The sequence below is a fragment of the Antedon bifida genome, chromosome 6 (genome assembly GCF_963402885.1).
Source record: "Antedon bifida chromosome 6, ecAntBifi1.1, whole genome shotgun sequence".
Classification (NCBI taxonomy): domain Eukaryota; kingdom Metazoa; phylum Echinodermata; class Crinoidea; order Comatulida; family Antedonidae; genus Antedon; species Antedon bifida.
The window spans coordinates 4,510,860-4,531,771 of NC_136231.1; the positions used below are offsets into that span (position 1 = coordinate 4,510,860).

Below are 20,912 nucleotides of genomic sequence, written 5' to 3' on the forward strand. Positions count from 1 at the left end.
GTGATATGCGATTTCAGCCAACCAGTGAAATTATCTTCAAGAAGCCAAATTGTGAAGTATTATGTATGCTGTTATTATAAAAAATTATACCTTGGATGAATACGTTTGAACATGTAACATAGTAGCAAAAAACATCAACTTTAGATCAATACCTCATTTTAACCGATCGCATACCACAGTAGCCTGACCTATCTCAGGCTCAATGATGCTTGTAACCGATCAGCTAAGCCCAGCTGTGTTATCTTCTAAAATCATCTAATTCATTGTCGTGAAACCCTGAACAGATTGTGTTCAGGTTGACACTCTGCGGCGTATTTCATCTTCTTCCTCCTCAGCAAGTCGGTCATTGAGCATGACCAGGATAGGGTTTACTCTCTCTTCGCACGTCCCATTCGAGCAATGTTATTCCCTTTCAATGCCTCAGGTGTTTTCTTCACTACATTAACCATCCTTGTGATTCGATATCAATACTACGATCTTAAAATAAATCTGGCATATGCTATGAGATATGGAATTATACCCTGTGTTAAAATATCATGGGACATTGGATGAGAAAATAATCAGGAACAAGTATTTTCCCACAGGATATCCTATTCTATTATGATTTCATAAAAAAAAATAAAATTGAACAATACATATAAAAGTTCATGTGCAAAATCACATGACAATGATGAAATTATTTTGTGTTATTGATCTATTCTAAACTGGGTACGGTTAAGGAATATGAAATAACTACATGAATTTATAACACAAACTAGTAAAAACTAATGATACAATGTAGATGAATTTTAAGATGAAATATAGAAAATAATAGTACTGTATATGACTTTGGTATGAAATTTGGGGGAAAATGTAGTTACAATTCAACTGAGCCTGGTAAAAAGTTACTTTATTGTAAAAATATATAGCCTACTTGAGACAGAATACCATTACCAACAATTTATCTGAAGGAATAGTACCATTATTACTGATGTGAAAAACTTAGACTCCAGGGATTTGAATGTTACCCACTTCATGATTGGTAATTTATAGAAATAATTCACAATCATGACAAGAAATTATTCTGTAAAAAGGTCAATGTATACCTCCAAGGTCATGATCACACTACACTAAAAATCACTTTGATTTGATATTCTTTTCTTCACAGAAAGCTCATGACAGATTTTTTTCTCATTTGGCATTCAAATTTTCATTCATAATAAGGATATCTCAGTTTTAGTAGAGATATCTAGCCATGGTATGTTCAATGCAGTGTGAATATAAGATACTATAGATCTGTTTAAAGAAGCTAAACAAATGAACAAATGAATTGTTCAATTGTAGTTTGTACAATACAATGTTCCTTCTTCTTTATCGAGTCTCCTGCTGTGTAAAGGTGAATATAAAGTAGAAATTGTGTTTTGTATTTCTTTGAAAGTGTTAAGTGATAATGGAAATAACAGTAATTAAATTGACAGGTAGAAATGATCATTAGAACTGATGGAGAAACTTCTTTTGTAAATCTTTTCTTCAACCAGAAGTACTAACATTATACTAACTTTTAATGAATTCATAGGAAGTCTAAATCTATGAATTGCCCTTGAGGAGTGCGATTTACAACACGCTTAAATTTGGTAAACTTCTACACACCAACATACAAACATCACACCTACAGCACCCCTGAATGTATTGAGGAGTGCAATTTGTAGCACACCTATAATTTTCAAAAGACAAGGCCTGATAATTATTTTGCTACTTGAACAATTAAAAAATTATAAAAATAATAAAATGAAAAAAATGATATCATAATACCATTTAATACTACAATTAATTTTTACAACAAAATATAATGTACCAACATCAAAATATAATGTACCAACATCAAAAATGTGTTTATGAATCATTTTATAAACAATCAAATGTAATGTAATCATGCCAGCAATATACAACAATTATAAAAACAAATGTTGCTATATAATGATAATAATTCTTGACAGAGAGCATGACAATTTGCGAATAGTATACTGCCACTGAATTTAGTGACCATGACCGAATCTCACACAGGTATCATTCTTCAAATAATTGAACAAAATTACTCAGACAGAATACAACAAATCATGTACAGACAATCCTGACAGTTAATGTACCAACTGAATGATCTGTCTACATCATTAATTCATTCATTGATTATTTATTACATTTTTTTTAAAAACATTCAAAATCAATAATAGATAAAATGTACAGTAGTAATACTTCATACACAATTAGTCATAATTTATATAATATCCATATTTATATTGTAATAATAAAATAATATAATATTAGCCCCCTCTTCCCCCAACCCCCACCCCACCCCCCCAAAAAAAATATCACTCTGCTGAATTGTGGTAGCCTCTGTTAAATTGCCATGAGAGATGTATGTTGGTTTCCATAAAATTCTTTTCACACAACCATATTATTTATTAATTATTGTTTACAAAAGCCTTTCTAATTCGGAAGCAGTAACCCATCCACTAAACCCATCCCCTTTAAATCTTATTGGTATTTTCATAACTGCCATACATTTGCGGCATTTATCTATGTTTAAACTGACTGATGGCCAAGTATTGTAGTTTTCAAGCAAATTATGTTGGCGCCGAAAAAGTACACTTAAAAAGATATGATCAAAATGTTCACAGTTGATAAGACAGATTACCAGTCAGTCCTTTTTATAAACCTAAATTTAATTGTACCTGCATCATACATTTCACTTTACAAACTTTTTCAAATTGTCATCTGATCATGGTTTTTGTTCAAACATAAATCAGATCATGACATTATAAACTTTTAAACTTTTGTACTAATACTATAAAAAATCTAAAAATATCAAACGTACACATTTTACTGAACATAAAACCTGCTTTTCTTCAACCCAGATCCCAAAAAAATGTATCTTATTTATTATACTACATACTGACATACTGTCAACTTAATACAGTAGAATTAACAGAATGCTTATTAGTATTACTATTTATTAGTCAACTGAACTAAAGTATTAAAAGCTACTTTTGTTCACCCGTTTATTACCACTTCTCCGCAAGGCCAAAGCTGTAGTAGTAATGTTTATAGATATTTATAGAAACATAGTAATTCCTCATATCCTCTTGATCATAAACCAATTTATTGAAAAGTGTATCAATCAGGTCAAAGAATTCTGAGAAGTTAGCAAAGAATAAATGAATATGATGCATTGATTACTGCTGCTGTAAAATTACTTGTTTTCATCTGAAAATTCTACACACTGTTTTTTTTTTATAAAAACCATTAATTTTGTCATTTTTTACTTTACTTTTTATATTTTTTCCAGAGTAACCAATTTCTTCATTTCTCCCTAAGTTTCACTTTTATTTATTTAATTTTTTTCCAAACAATTCTGGTATAAAATACAAGTCACACTTCTATTTCTGTTTTTTGTTGTTGATGATTTGCTTTTTTCTGTTTCTTTGTTATTCTTATCTTAATTTGTGAAAAAAATTATAAGATAGTGAGCATTCTTCAATTTAGAATTTGTTGGCCTTACGTTACTATAAAATAACTATTTTACGAAAGTTTATATCTGTACGGTCGACTGACCAACCAACCTGGGTTAATCATTTCCCGCTGACTTTCCCCATCTGTCAACGGAGTAGACTCAACAGTACCTGGGGATTCCTATACATATGCCTATCTTTAAGAAAATATGACATTTACAGTAATATGCAGGGGAACAATTTTGAAGAAAATACAAAATCCATTTTAATGGACATTTATTTCATCAAAATGTCAGTAACAGGAAATAAAAGAAGCAAACAGAAGAACATTACTGTCAGCAAATAAACTGGAAAAAAAAAACTATGCACTTTACTTTACTTATTGTTAACCTTCTTTTGAGCTTGGCAAAATAACCAAGTTTAATTGTTAAGGATGTTGATGTCTAATTATATACTACTTAACAGTCAATTGGAAACTATTGAATTGTTGTGTCAAATCCACTGAAGGTTATGATATAATACTTTCTAATTTAACTGTCGACAAATAGTACGATAGGTCACTAAAAGTAAACATGCTTTTCTTCTATTTATCTTGAAACTTAACCAGGGAAATAATTGCTGAATAAATAATAATAATTATCTCCCTCTGCTAACCATCACCTTAACACAACAAGATCCAGCCAATTTTCTTGTTCTTATTTTACCTGGTTTTTCAGCCTTAAATTTCTCATTTATTTACTTTGTTATTTATTATTATAAATTCACATCTGTCTTTTAAAACTTTATTAATAGAATGATTTATATTATTATTAAGAACATTCTTCTGAAATCAGCAAAAACTACTGAAACAAAGTGAACAGCATTTCAATCTCACTGTGTTCTCCTAAAATAATAACTAATAATATATTTCAATGAAGAATGTGGGTGTACCTTATTAGTACTGTTGTATCAAATAATATAATACGGATTAGTAAAAGGAAGCAACTGGTCAAAGCCAAGGATGAAGTCATGGGAAGTGCACATTCTTGATATAGCCCAAGGATACACTCAGCTCGACCTTGGAATTACATTGAAAAAACTTAAATTTTAAACCCATTTATAAATCAAATTAGGATAAAGAAACCAAGCATAGTTGAGATGTACAGTAGGCCCTCCACTACTTAAAAAACTGAACAAATATTCCCTGAAGAATGTGGATAAGTTTTACACAGTTTTACCTGTATTTAGTTTTTCAAAGTTGTATAAAAATACATACTAATTTTGTAGGTCTCATGGAAGTAGCATAATAAAATTTAAAAATCACAGAAAGCTCAATGAAACAACCATCATCTTAACATTTACAATATATTAATAGATTATACATACTGTATGACCATAAATTAATATTATATTAGCTTTAACAAATTGTTCAATTAAAAAAAATGAACGATTAAAATTGACAATTTATAACTCAATATTTTCACATTCTATCTATAGAACATCTGCCATAATAAAACTATATTCCATTTGAGAAAGAAAAATTGACAAATAGTTGACTGAATGTTGTACAGTATGGTAAGTCACATAACATGCCATAAATCTTTAATGATGACCTCATAAAGATGACCTCTACAGCATTTGCAAGATTCCTAACAATAAAAAAAACACTTAAAAAAACATATTAATACCACAGAACCTATATATTATACAAAACAAGGAAATTGCCATATAATACTAAAACCATTTTGTGACAAGCAAGCAAAAGTTTAATTTAATACTTTATTATACTGGTTTATACAATACAAAGAAACTAGTTATTTAAAAAAAAATTTTGGGACAAAGGTGTAAGAGACTAGAAGAAGGAGAGACAAAATGGCAATAAAAAAGGGGGAGTCAGATTTGAGAGAGAGAGATGAAGGAAAACTGAGTCAGACAGAGGACCCCACATAAGCAAGGGCTTACATTTCATTGTTTCTTACTACATACAGTAATTTATAACACACTTGGGTTGGGGTACTTATCCACACAACACAGATCCTATTATGTTCCGAAATGTAAACGCTGCACTGAACACTTTGTTTAAGGAATGAGGACTTGACAATGTTCTCCGTATGGTTTCCAGAAAGCATGTTTGTAACTAACTAACTAACAAGTTTGATAAACTCAATCTATGTATGTTTTTAAGTGAAGGAATCTGAAAACATCCATGCTCTTGATTAAGTATTAGTAACATTATACTTGTCTCTCAACAGCAAACAATTGGTGGTATCCATAATAATTTAAAAGGTGTGATACTGCTACCATGAACGATAATCAAACTTAATAATATATAATAGACACCCTGGGACTGAAACCCTACCTTTTACAAGAGGTACAAACCGAAAAAATTAAAACTTGTCTTATAAAAATAGTCCCTGTCATAAATTTCTAGCGATCGCAACATGTTACCATAGCTTGATGGGTTTCTACATGTGTTTTGCAGATCAAAACGATTAAACATAACAATTTTCACAGATCACTTATATCTATTACAGGATCAGGTGAATTATTGATGCCAAGTAAACGTCTGCAACAAATGATTGGTCAGTACAGTTACAAATTGGTTCTGAATTATGTAACCTTGTATTGCAAAGGTATTATACAGTACAATTGCAGACAATAAAGCTCCAAGCGACATAGTGTAATGACCAACGTGAGGTTTACGATATTTGGGAGTGATTTTTTAAAATGAAGGTAAATTTGATTATTGTGTAAGCCACCTACTGGCTAAATAAAATTAGGCCATCCAGGCCAGTCTATATAGCTGGATCAACATGTGATATTATATTTTAAATATTTATTTAAAATCTGTCATTAAAATTACAAAACTTTGTATGCGACATGTGGATAGTTTTGCACAAGGAATCTCTAGCAATCCACAATATATAATTCTTACAATTTTAAATATTTACACAAATGTTAAAATATTTGTTGACTGTGTGGCTTAGACCTTAGGGAACGTTTAAAATATTAGCTCCCAGGTACGTCACTCCCCACCCACCATGATACCAGACTTTGCTATGACCGCAGGTGATTCTAAGAAATACTTTGGTGGTGTAAACAAACTTTGATATTGATTGAATATTATATTAACAAATATGGCACTATCTAGATGAAAAGAAATGGTACTTCAATGCTTTTGATACAATAACATTTAAAGTTATAATACTTTATTCACATTTATACTTATTATTATACTTTATTGATATACTTAAATGACTTCTTCACTTTGATGACATTTCAAGTAAAATAATGACATTATCAAGGGGAAAATGGATGTGAATTACACATTGATCTTATTATTATTTATTGAACTGTAAATAAATAATTTTATTTAAACAGGAATTTGGGAACTGCTGTTAAAGATACAATATAATAATAATAATAATAAAAACTTTATTTAATCACGGTAACACTTGTTCACCTCAATGGTGTTTTTCGACTACCTTTCTTAATTGTGTATGAGCAAGAGAAGTATACTGTAAAAGATCATGAAGTTTGTTATTTAAGTATCATACTTAAGAGAAAGGGAAGGGTGTGGTCTATTATGAATAGGCAACAATTTTTAACAATAAATTAATAATATTATAATTTAAAATTGATGATTCAATAATCACAAGACTATAAAATAATAATTTATTAATAATAATAGCTTAAGGTTTTTTTCAATTTCATAATGGAATAATTGGCCTGTAATTGTGGTACTCTCTTGGGCGCTATTGGTCAGTGTTTCCATGACCTAAATTTCAATGTCAAAGGTCATCCATAAAAAAATGGTTTCATTTTCAATACAATAATCCTACATTTAATGCAGGAAAAGGGATAAATACACACATACACTATAATGAAACAGTTTTTTACATTATATTAATTTATTTTTAAAATATATTTTTAATAACTACCTACAATCTAACAGTGTCGGTGATAATATTAAAAGATAAAATCATAAAATACACTCACACTGTCACTGCTATATGTTTAATAACAATGTAAATGAACATAAGATATATATATATAAATTAATATCAAATCATAAACCAATGCATAAATTGTACCTAATAATATGATTGATGGCATTCACTATCATAACTTTAATAACAAGTGAAAATATCACATTGAATGATATACTATAATATATACTGTATACATACATACCATATTGTACTGTAAGCAAATATATTCATTCAAACTAAAACTATGAATCCAAAAAGCAATATGTCTATTGAAAATAATCCAAGACTTCAATCTATGAACTGCAAAATTCTACTATTATTATTATATCCTTACTACACTGTACTTTATAACCACATTGTACTGCTTTCAAATATTTCTGTAAGTTAATACCTCTGAACTATTACAACAAAACACATAAGGCTTTGTAACTCCACCTTTTATCCAACTATCCAATAAGATTCGTTGGATTTAGAGTTTATCTTATGAATATTTATGAGTTACCCACAAAGTGCTTACATCACACCAAGTTCATCCAAGCATGAAAGTTTAAATACTTTTCTGTTTTAGTTTGTGGTTTATAGACATAAATAAATAGCATAACTAGAGAAACACAGATTGTTCATTTTTAATGAAGAAAACAATGAGTAATCCATAATATTTATTTTGAAACTTTTACCACATACTGGTTCTATTTTATTGAAATTAAAACGTGGTTCTTTTTTTCCTTTCTAAACATTCCTGGTTTATGAATCACAGGTGATAAGTGTGAATTGTAAATACCATTACTATGTAATACCAACCACTCAAAGCCACAAAATCAATAAATAATCATATCTAATACTTGTTTATATTGCTACAGAATGGGATATGCCAGAATATAATAGTTTGGGTTAAAAGGTGACTGACACCAAGGAGAAAATTCTGTGCTGTCAATATCAAACACTTTATTCTACCGACCCTCTTTAAAATTTGGCAAATGGTACAGTAGTTGCATATAAACTAAGAAGAAAAAGGTAAAGGAATTGGATGGAAGCTGGTAACTTAATTACTGTATAAGACTCAAGTATAATTCCAGGCCTGATTATAGTCCCACCCCCCTAATTGTAGACAAAATTCATATTCCATTATTAATCCAATCTGAGTGTAATCCCTCCTCCAACAGGTTGAGGGGATGATGGATCAGATTGAACCAGTGTTGCAACATCATATTAAACTAGAATTTAATTCGTCACTTTGAATTTGATGAATTATAGGTAATCATTTTTATAATTTTACTGACATTTAATTTTTAAAAAGTATGCATGTATGTTCAAAAAGTTTAGTATCATTCATAAGTAATTGTATATTTAATTGATATCTTTCTTTATGCTTTACTCATGGGATATGGTTGATAACAGACACACGAACCATATCTCACATACACACAATATGAACCATATCTCACATACACACAATATGAACCATATCTCACATACACACAATATGAACCATATCTCACATACACACAAGATGAACCACACAATATGAACCATATCTCACATACACACAATATGAACCATATCTCACATACCATGGATATATAACATTTCCATGAACTAAATGGGAGCTAATGTATTACACAAAAAGTAGACTTAATATAACAAATCCGACTGCAAAAAAACATCACAAAAATAGAAATATATATCCATTTGTGATTAACATATTTTAATGGACAAATGTATCAATCATACAGCCATGAACGTCTAGCATTGAACTTTTTAAAAATAAATATGAATAACATAAAGGAAAACATACATTTTAAGGGTGAGTTGAAAAGAAAATTTGGTTAATTATTTAGTATAGACATTATTAAAGGAAACAGAACATAGTTGGGGTCACATAAAGGATATGACAAAGCATTCGTACCTTTCTCCACAGTGGACTATTTCACGCAGTGGCAAAGTGTGCATAACCGTCAAATTAAACATTTTCTGTTCATCTCACATCAAAATTAATATCAGTTAAAAACTCAGGACACATTTAAGCTGGTACATGAAGTATGTTGTCCTAAGCACAGATGACAAAGATGATTTAAACCAACAAAATGATTTTCGGAATGTTCACCAGTCAAAGAAAAGTTTTATTACATTCAAACATATTTCAACTGAAAGTGTGAAGTCTTTTATTGTTGAACATTGACGTTAAATTTTTTTTTCTTAAAGCTAAACTATAATAAATAAAGGTATAGAGAAACTTCAAACCGCACCCAGTGATAGACTGGAAATTTACTGTGAACAATAGATGAAGACATCTGTGAGAATGAAATAAAAAGCCACCTTAACTGAGAGTTGACTCTGGAATCTTCTGCTTTATGCAGACATCCTTCCATTTGACCACCGGGCTTTAATATTATGGTTGTAATCCGATTAGATACAGATTCGACACTGACAGTGTGGTACAGCACAGCACTGCTCAACAGAGATCAAATTGATGCCCTCATCTTGGTATTGAATAGTTATTATTTGGTATTGAATGATATACGTTTATGTAAAAATGTTGATTTTACTATAAATTTTCTATACAGAGTAAAACATAATTTAATGTCATGTTTCCGACTAGGCATCTACAAGTTAATTTTCACTACTGAGTGTTAAAACAGAAATGGATTAATAACAGATTTATTTCTAAGAAACCTAAGCCACAAGAAAGAGATTGATATGGTGTTAAGTCACAAAAGGAAGACATAGTTAATCATCAAATGTCTGTGGTTACAGTTTTTGATATTCAAGTGTTAGATAATTGCTTACAGTAATTACTTTACACTTCAAATAATACATCTATTGTGATTTTATAGTGGATTTATTCTACATTATCTTCTACCCCTTTAGCATCAACTGGCAATTTGCATGGTATGTATCTCCAGTGTACTGTCAGACACAAGAGTTTTGCAAGGCAATGTGAAAATTTAGTTTAATTATGTTTTAAATATCAATAATTATTTTAATAAAAAAGTTCCTGTTCTTTTAATGTCAAAAATGTACACTGAAGAGCAATTTCTAAATGTTTGCCATAAGATAGCAACTTAAGTATGTAAAATTACAATTTTGAGGAAGAGAAGGAAACAGTAAAAAAAGAGTAAAACAATGCAAAAAAACAAACAGTAAATATACTCATCAAAGCTTTTACAATTAATGCATCCTAACAGCAGTATACTTAAACTAACTTAACACTATCATAAAGTTTGATAGTGTAGACAAGGCTTAACAATATGCTTGTCAATTAGTTTGAAACTGGAAAACAGATTTGTATATATTGAATACTTCAATTTGCAGAGTAAAATTGAAAATATGTCTAAGATTGCACTTACCATGTTAAAAATAGAACACATTATGGTTGTTGAAAGATTTTGAAACAAGTTGAAAATATCAATATAAAAGGAAAATACTACAAATGGCAGCATAAACAACAAAGGTCATTGTGAAGATAAAAACATTAGCCACTTATGATGGTTCCGTTGTTGTAAGAAACTATACAAACAAGTATTTATTTTTTTATTTATTTATTCAATTTTTTGCCATATATAATACAAAGAAGACAAAACAAATATAAAAGGCAAGGAAAGACCAAACAGGTCAATGTTTATATGAATATTCAACTTCAGAATGTTTGTGTTACTATGATTTGATTTGAATATAGTTAGAAAATCACAAAAATATATACAAAAAAGTTATAACATTATCTTTACTGACATTATAGAAAAATACAATAGGATCGGCAAAAAAAAAAAATTTGGATTTACTGAAAACAATGCAGAATGTCTACAAAACTTTATTGCATTTCATTTAAAAATTCCAAGAATTGTAAGAAAATGTCGTTACTGAGTTAAAACAATTTTTTTTTGTTATAAATATTTTGTACAAGTACAAATTTGATTTATAATAACCACTAAATTAAACTAGTCAATTAATAAATCGTTCATGAATACGTGATACGATGCATTCATGAATACTACGTGATCTGTACTTAGTATAAAGTTCAAAACATTTTTTTTGTTTACTAGCTAATACTCACTTATTAAGGAATCAATTAGACAGGTGAAAGGGTCAATTGTTTACTGTAAATATTGTATAGATACAGTAGATTATGTGTTGATTATGAAAAAATAATGACGTAGGCCTGATAATAAATAAAGTCCATAAATGGTTCGCACATATTAACATATGCTGCTTTTCACGACGACAATGATGCAGATATTGATGGTAAATAATTATAATGATTGCATAATATAGTAAAATGATTTAAATCTGTACTTTACATATCATGGCATTATATGCAGTAGGCAAACTCTATAATACAGCGTCACATAATATCACATGTGATGTCTGTATTATGTTTAAGGTTAAGTTTTTTTTAAAGATAATGATCTGAGATACAGATCTGTGGCACTGTATCACAGAATTTGCTTATGATAGAGTAAAAATTATAATACTGAAAATCGGCCAAACATTTACTGATGTCAGAATAGATTACACCAAGTTAGATAATACAATCTTTATATAATATTCCCATGGTCACCAATTGTCATTATCAGTTTATTTGTTTCTCATCTTTCTTTGTCAAATTGGATTTTTATTGTTTGGAATTTCTTTTATTAAACTTGTAAAATTAGTAAGTCTATACAGCTGCATTCAAAGATGTTTCAGTTAATATCTGAAACAACACAACTGATTCCTGAAAATAAATTGACAATTCATCTCTTAGAGATACAGTAATACAATTATTATTTTTTCCAATTCCATGACCTTCACAGAGTATTCCAACCACACCATCCAGCATAGAGTAGATACAACACTGTTGTCATAGTGAAGCGTAACCCTGGGGGTAAAACACCTGTAAATTTTGGCAAAACTGGAACAAACTTGATTGAAAGAATTGTAGAAAATCATTTTCAATCAAGAGTATTTTGGAGAATAATTTGTTTGTTTGAAGTAAAACACCTGGGAATGTCCAGTTCATTGAAACAAAGTGCTTGTAGTTCCTCAGCTGGGTGTACAGCAGACATCACTGGTGAAATGAAATATCCGAAGAAGAAACTAACGCTTCAAATTCTCACACCAACTGTTACCAACTGTTAGCATTTAATTCAAGTTGAATTGTTGATTGATATTTCCAAACAGCCATGCTTTCTGATAATCCTATGGCAGTTAGGATTTGAACAGAAGATTTGTGTTATTGGAAAGCAAGCCAACAGTGCCACACTACAATAAGCAAATGAATTCTAAGTCTACACCCCATCTACACTATCAAACTTTTTGATATGCCTATTATGGACATGATGATGTCATATCACTACCATATTTAAGCATATCACTACCATATTTTGGCACATCACACTTTTTTTGTCATCAAACTAGTTTGATAGTGTAGACAGAGCTTTACAAAAAAACAACTATTCCTCATTTGAAGCAACCTTGTGAAACACTACTTACATAATTTAGCAAAAAAGTTAGTAAAAAAAGTAAGTAAAGTTCCCACAGGAGTTAGCGAATGAGTAGTAGAAAAGTTATCATGATGAGTAACTGGATATTCTCTTACTTATCCACATATGAAAAAAAAAACTTATTCATGAATAATAAAATGTATGGAATGAAAAAATGTATCAAATTTATCTAAAATACTAAAAAATATCAGGTTTTTAACTATAGTAAAACTTTAAGATATATCATATGAACTGATCATCATCTTATCTTTGATACCATCTAAATAGCAAAGAACACTTAATATCAATTTAAGATAAAATAAGAAAGATAACCCAACAAGATGGAAGATGTTATTATAGTTAGCTGTCATATTTATATGACTTTCTTTACTCTTTCCTTGCATGATGTGGAAAAGAGTTATTCTTGTTGGGCAATTAAGTTACTGTGTGTTATTCAAAGAGTAGAAATTAATTTTTAATAAATTTCACAAAAGAAGATAATTATACTAAAAATTAAATGTATATTCATTGAAGCATAGCTGCCTATTTATTACAAATAGTAAATAATAATATTTAAAAGGAAGTTTTCAAACAATTCAAGAAGTTGAAAATTTGTCTTGGCTGCTGTCCCTTTTTATATATCTATTGTAAATCTCACGTTCTTGGTTTTCCGTTGCTTACTCATTTCTATAAAACTATAAAACAAGTCACATGGAGGATCAGTTATTAAAAAATCTAAATCTTCTTAAATCTGCAACAGAAATGATATAAATCTGCAATAAAAGATCTGTTATTTGATACAGTACTGTATTATGAGTTGACGCAAGATAACCCATACTTGGCAAGCATGGATCTAATTGTTGCATTAAAAAAAACCACATTTAATTTAAGTATTTCATATTTTGGACGACATCTATAAGTCACATCAAGGACTAACATTTTTTGTCCAAACACACTGAAAATACAGTACATAAAATTGATTTAAAAAAAAAAATCCTTCAAACTCAATATTCATTGTTCAGAGAGATTGTCATTTGTGTTGAATTGTGACGAATTTTCAATATTTTGATCATTTATTTTACCAGTTTATTTAATACAATACAGTTTTTTATAGATTAACTTTCAGAAAGAATGGCTGTATTTCCTGTGACATAACACTTTGTGTATGTACACTTTCAGAATAGAAGGTACTAATTACTAATAAGTGCAGAAGTGGTTGGCGACACAAGGGTATTGGGATATTTGAACCACCATATTGTCAATCGTTTAATTTATTAGCATTCATTGTTTAGACTACATTAGTCCAAAATATCCTGCAACAGAGTGCTTCCTATGTCCAATTGAATACCTACTTTACATCATTAATATCCTGTGTTATAAATGAAAAGCAAGCTACTAGGAAACTTTGATTTGACTTCCGATTATAGTTATTCCTTTGAAGTGAAGCAAATGAGGAACAGAAAGACTTTGGTTAAGATTATACAAGAAGGAAGCCTTCTATTAAATCTGTAATTTTAACAGTTCGATAACCATAACACAGGTGCAAATATTAGGGTCTCTGGCAATCATATCTCTCTCTTTAACTTTACTGTGAAAGTTTATGGACATAATTGAGTGTATGCATTTGATAGATAAATATAATAAATCCTGTAATTATGAATCAGAAGTGAAATTGTTTCCGAGAGCATTTAATATTGTTCAATTCAAAGCGAAAGGAATTTTTTTCTTCAATTCGATTTTTTTTTCTGTTTAATTGCAGGAGTATTCTTATATTATTTGTTCTTTTATTTAGTCATGGATTTGTTTAGATATCCCCCCACCCCCAAAATCCCAACAAAATTTGTATAAATGACATGTGAAAGTTTTATTTGATGACACAAGTCATGTTCAAAATTATTATAATTTAGGAACATGGTCATATGATTGTTTTTATATCATAAACATTATATTAATAGGCAATGAAAATACAAAATAACTCTCTTGGTAATTATAGTAAAGCTGCGAAAGCAATCCGATCATAATAATTCGCATATAAAATAACCTTCTAATGCACAGTGTGCCTAGGTGTCTACACCATTCTCATGAACCACAACAAACTCTATCAAACTACGTCAATGTCAGCTCCTAAATAATGTTGTGATGACACATACGCTGTTGATAAACATTTTTGTCCAAAATTAGCCCGGACTGGTCGTCTCCAAGGGTCAATCGGTGTGGTCTTCACCGTGTGGAACTGCCCGACACTGCTTTGGAAGCCTTGTAATCAAAACAGGGAATTTATTAAAACAACATCGTTGATGCTTCAGTGGATTGCTATAGAAAACACAATAAGGAGGAGGATTGTGGTCGAATGCGACACTTGCTAGGAACACAGCGTGTAGTAAATTTTCTAAGCATGTTAAAACTAGGCCAACATTAAGTGTATGCATAATTCAGAGAGATAACAAGATGATGATGATGGTATTAGTAGATAAGATTTATCAACTTATTGCGCTATATTCAGCATACCATCTTTTAATGTAAGTACTGTACATGTTTTCAGCTACTGTACATACACCTTCTAAAAAATAAAACTATAAGATGCTATCTGTTTATAACTGTCTATTGATAAAGATTTGGTTAATTTAGCAATTTTATGTCAATGGTTGAATGGCTCTAATGATAACTGGTACTGAATTGAAAGACTTGAAATCACATACATTAAAGATACTAATTAACAGTGCTACATGACATGATCCCAACACACTGGATAGTATGGAAGGTACAAAAATCATGATTTCTGGATTTAGAACAGAAACCAAATAGAAAGTATATGACCTGTCATTTTAATCCATTACATTGCATGATTGCAAAAACCTTTTGAGCACAAAGCTTTTTAAACATAGCATTTTAGTATGATTATAGATCATGATGTCATTTTAACCCTGTACATTTGACAGTAACTCAGAAATTATCTACAAACGCATAGTACAAAATTAATCATTTATATGGTATAGCTTAAACATACTCAACGTCCCAAATAGTGATGGCTGATTCAGCATGGTTTCTTGTACAACATTCCCCCTAGACGGCTTATCACTGCATAATTATGAATCATAATCTGACTTCCTTTTCAATCACATGACCATTCTAGATTGACAAGGCTTTCTGAATTCACTTTTCATCTTATTGTTTGTAAAATAAGTTGTTTAATCATTGAAAGATGTGTGCTCTCAATAAAAAAAATTGAGAAGTAAATATTTTATATTAAATGATAAATTATTATTATTATTAGACAGCCAATGGATGTTTTATATTTGTTACTTGATAATAATTTATTATTCAAATAATTTATATGTCTTGAACCATTGCCTCTATACAAGACTAAGTCCCACTTTATCAATTATTAAATTAATATTTTTAATTTTTTTCAGCTTGTGACAACTATAAACTTTTGCTACCTTTCTGTAAACATCCGAAGTACAGTTAACAATAACATTCGGATGTTTTTCCCTTTTTGAAATAAAAACCACACTACTGTAGTCTTTTTTTTAATATATGCACTTTTAAACTTAATTTGAATCACCTTGGATGAACTTCAATTAAATTTGCATTTTTTGTGTAGATTTACCCATTTATTTTGGATATTTACCAAACAATTTCTGTCCTAATGGATATTAATTTGTGATATTACTTTAAAGTTGGCATATTTCCTGTCTTAACTTATTAATATTTCACAATTAATTAAAGATGATCATGTTATGTTTATTAATTTGGCTACACTCTTCATTTGGATGTGACAAAAAAAATGCAATATTTATTTGTTCTTTCTTTAATAACCTGACAGTGAAATATGCGTTCAATACAAATGTACTGTAGCCTACTGATTTCCAAATATCAGGACAAAAAATATTGCTTGGATGGAAAGAAAGAAAAAAGACATGAATTGAAAGAAACAACTTGAGAGAAAATGAGAACATTTCCTTACTAAATAATAATGGAACATATAAAGTACAATAGAACAAGAAAAAGATGAGGAAATTTAACATTTAAGGGCCTGCCACGAGCAGAGTACCAATGTGTCATTCAAAGCCTGTAAAATCCCCGGCTGTTTCAACTTCTGCATTTTAGCAATTTTCAAGGACCTTGGAGTTTCGCCCCTCAATTGTCGATATCCTTTCCTTTATAGTGAGGTTTAAGCTCAACTTCCACTTTATAAAATGACATCCATGCTAAAAATATACCATTAGTAAAACATTCATTCTGACAATAAGTTAATCATCATCTTTACCACTGATATAGTATACCACCAACAAGAAAAGACTTCATAATCAATTCCATGAATTTGTCAGAAATAAAACATCATTTTTACCATCCTACATTAAAAGAGCACATGAGTTTTATTTGATGCAGCCGCACTCCTGTAGTCATTAATCGACGGGCCAACCAAGAAGGCTATCACCTGCCCTGCTAGACAAAGCATACGATCCAACATCCAAATTAAAATGTGCAATATCATTTCAGATATTAATGACCTTTGCTAAGTTTCCATGGAAAAATAACAAATCTCTAGACTGGTAGATGTATGATAAGGGAACCCCGGTCTATCTGGCTGCGAACTATGTCGGATGTGAAACTGCTATTTTAGCGATAACTTTTTTTACAGAATAAATTGATAACACTATTTGACCTGAGCTACAAAAAGGCTAACAAATTTAAGTGGATTAATGAGTATGACGTAGGGATATCACAAACCTTGATTACAGTAGTATTGAAAGTACTTATATAATTTTATGAACAATCTATTAACAATTTTATTCTACCTAAAAAGAAAGCATGTTCCTTTTTCTAATTATACAAAACCTCTTTTACAGTAAATTATAAATTTCACATGTAATTTTTCAAATTTCCCATATTAATAATGGGGTAAATATTAGGCTCATGCCAAATATGAACAAGAAAACTAACAGACACTATGCATCATATCTGTAACTATAATTACATATGATAACATTGGAATATACAACTGTGAAGGTCTATTCATCATAACCTATGAAGTTTAAAAGTAGGACACATTACTTTCTCAAAAGTGGATTTTTTTTGTATAAAACCAGGCCAGGTCTGCTATACCTTAAAGGCTTATTTTATCAATTATATTCCCAGTCCCAGCATTAGATGTACAACTGTACAAACACAAACTGTAATGTTAAAACATTATTATTTAAAGTTTTATAAAACACTTGAATGTAGTACTAATATGCAGTGATATAGTTGGGTAGGGTCAGTAAGATTAACTTCCAGACAGGAAGGCTTTCTTTCTATTGATTTCAACTCTGCTGGCACTCTACGAATCATCTTCCTTAGTAATGTTTAAAGAGTTTAGTGTGTTTGCCAGAAAAGAAATGAATATCAGGAGGAAATCTGTTTATTTTAATAGCATGCTGTATACAGTTTTAACCATACAAGGTTTGTCAATAAAGCAATCATCCCTTTTCTGCTACTTTTGTCATACAAGGTTATTTATGAATGTTGTAGTTTGGGGTTAGTTAGAATAATCAACATCTATGAACTGATGGTGGATGGGCTAGCTTAGTCTAGGTGGATGGGCTAGCTTAGTCTAGGTGGATGGGCTAGCTTAGTCTAGGTGGATGGGCTAGCTTAGTCTAGGTGGATGCAATAGAAAATAGTCATGTCATTTTCGAACATGTTGGTTCATTATGGAATGTATCTAAGAAATTCCCAAACATGCTATCATGATCTAACCCAAGTGAGGCAAATGCAAAATCAAGTTTTATTTCCAGACATTTAGCAAACCTGTCAAGTACAGTTAGGAAATAAAAGGTTTAGAATTACAACAATGTCATTTAAAACATTATGCTACTTTGGTTTACAAATGGCTCTCTATAAAACAGGAGCTTTTAAATGTCACAAAACAATTAAAGAACAACTAAATTCTTTAAAGTCGAGTATTAAAGTTTATTTTAAGCTTGAGGCTATTTTGTTGGCATTGACAGTAGCATCGGCTAATACATATTATCACAGCAGGTTCCTGCTAACAAGAAAAATAATTAATAGAAGAATAAAATAAAAAAACTTACCGAAACTTTTAAAGACCCAAAGTAACTGCATTCTTTAACCTATTCTTCTTACGTATATGCAGTAGAAAATCTATGGTTATCTCCACAAAAAAGAAAATTTGTTTCCCGTTGATTGAGCTGGAGTTTCACTTTTATTTTAAAGAATCTGGTTATGGAGCATGAATCCTGTTGAGAGAGAGAATAAGAATACGTGAAATATGACAAGCTTGCAGTGCAATGGTATATGATTCAAGTTAATGTTACTTGGCCTTCACTACAGGTAGCCTGAGAACATTCCATTATGTCAACAGGGAAATTGATTTAAGAGGATCCGGACAGCCTCTTAATGTTAATTAATTTAATTACACCAAGAATTTGACAACTTCATTGATTAAGCTGTGAGTGTTGTTGAATGTAAAAAGTTAGCTACAAACCTATAAATATTAAAACAACATTACTCACAACATTAATGTTTGATTTGTTCAAACAAACTAATCAAATACATAATTTATACATTTCACACTAGACCTATTAATAAGTATGCAAAGAGTTTGGAAAAATAATAGGCGAGTCTCGTGTTCATTCTGAGCATAGGGGAATGAGTTGTTAGGAGCTCATTGTACTAAGCCACTGCATTAAGTGGTAGGGTGGCCAGTTACTTTTCACGCCGCCTTATCCTCCCCAGTATTGTTCAACCAATCATTTACAGCTGAGTGGATTGTGAGTTGTCAGGAATTGAACCTGGGTCTCTCTGTATGACAGTCAACTGTCTTAACCGCTTGGCTACCAAACTTCTGTATCAATATTAATAGTTGAATAATTTTGTCAAAACATCTTTCCATTATTTAAAAAACTAAATTAATGTTGGCCTGGTATTAAAACTGAATCAATTGTAGTGTACATTTGTATTATAAGTATGAAGTGAATTTTACCCCACTTGACACAAATTGTTTAAACCAGAATTTGTTTATAATTTAACAAGGCAGAAATAATTGAAAAAAAATGCTTTAATTGTTTTATACAGTATTGCAAAATAAAATAAAATCTAGTGGCTGCTTGTGTTATACAGAATGACGTTCGGACACAAGTAAAATAAAGACAAAAAAATTGTAGTAGTGGGCATGTCCTCGCATTACTCTGATAGATAGTATAAAAATATGTAAATATTTAATTAATTTAAATGCATTTCTACTGACATGACAGCCAGTAAATGTGCAGAATCTATATATTTCTATAGTATTACTACTAAATGAAAATTTAAATTACAAAACAATACGTTTATTGAATTTACAAAACAACAAGAACAAAGATTTTAGATATTAAACTAATCCTAAGACTTCCCTTAAAAGTTGACGAAAGCTTAATCGAATTAACCACCCCTATGATTTTAAACATAATTTCCTTTTCACAATTTCATTCTTTATCAGATATCAACAAGCTGGATTTTTCGGACGTGATATAAAACGGAAATTTAAGGTTGGACAGAATTTAGAAGTTCTTAGAGAGCAATAATAGACAATCAATACATTTTCCTGTCTTTACCTGACTTGCCGACATTCTAAAAATAAAGTGTTATCTCGATTGAAATTATAATATCAAAAATTGATATTCAAGTCATCCATTGGTTATTTACCTGCCTTTTTTCACGAATTAATGTAGTGTATTTAATCAATGATTATTTCAAAGTTTAAAATATATAACCTGAAACTCTTGCTTACAAACCAAAAAAAAAAAAATTATTTGGTTCATTTTTAATTAATTTAGTATTGCATGCAAGAATGAGAAACTATTTAAAAACAATCCATTAAATGAACCAGGGTATTTTAGTAAATATGTGACAAATCAGTTAATTTAGTGGAGTTAAATTGGTAATATTTTTTTTTATTTGCTTTATATAATAAAAAAACCGGTAATATATAAACAATCAATGGCTTCTAC

At 30.0% G+C, this 20,912-nt stretch overlaps 1 protein-coding gene across 2 annotated transcripts in view; it reads right to left on the reverse strand.

Moving 5' to 3' along the window:
- Window positions 1-20,912, reverse strand: part of LOC144844305 (uncharacterized) — a 59,572-nt gene that overhangs the window by 26,346 nt on the left and 12,314 nt on the right. The window contains exon 2 of one of the 2 annotated variants that reach the window (XM_078701147.1): window positions 18,996-19,160. The gene's annotated coding sequence lies outside the window, so the exon portion shown is untranslated. Of the gene's footprint in view, window positions 1-18,995; window positions 19,167-20,912 lie in introns of those variants that run through there. The other variant, XM_078701148.1, reaches the window with a different exon arrangement.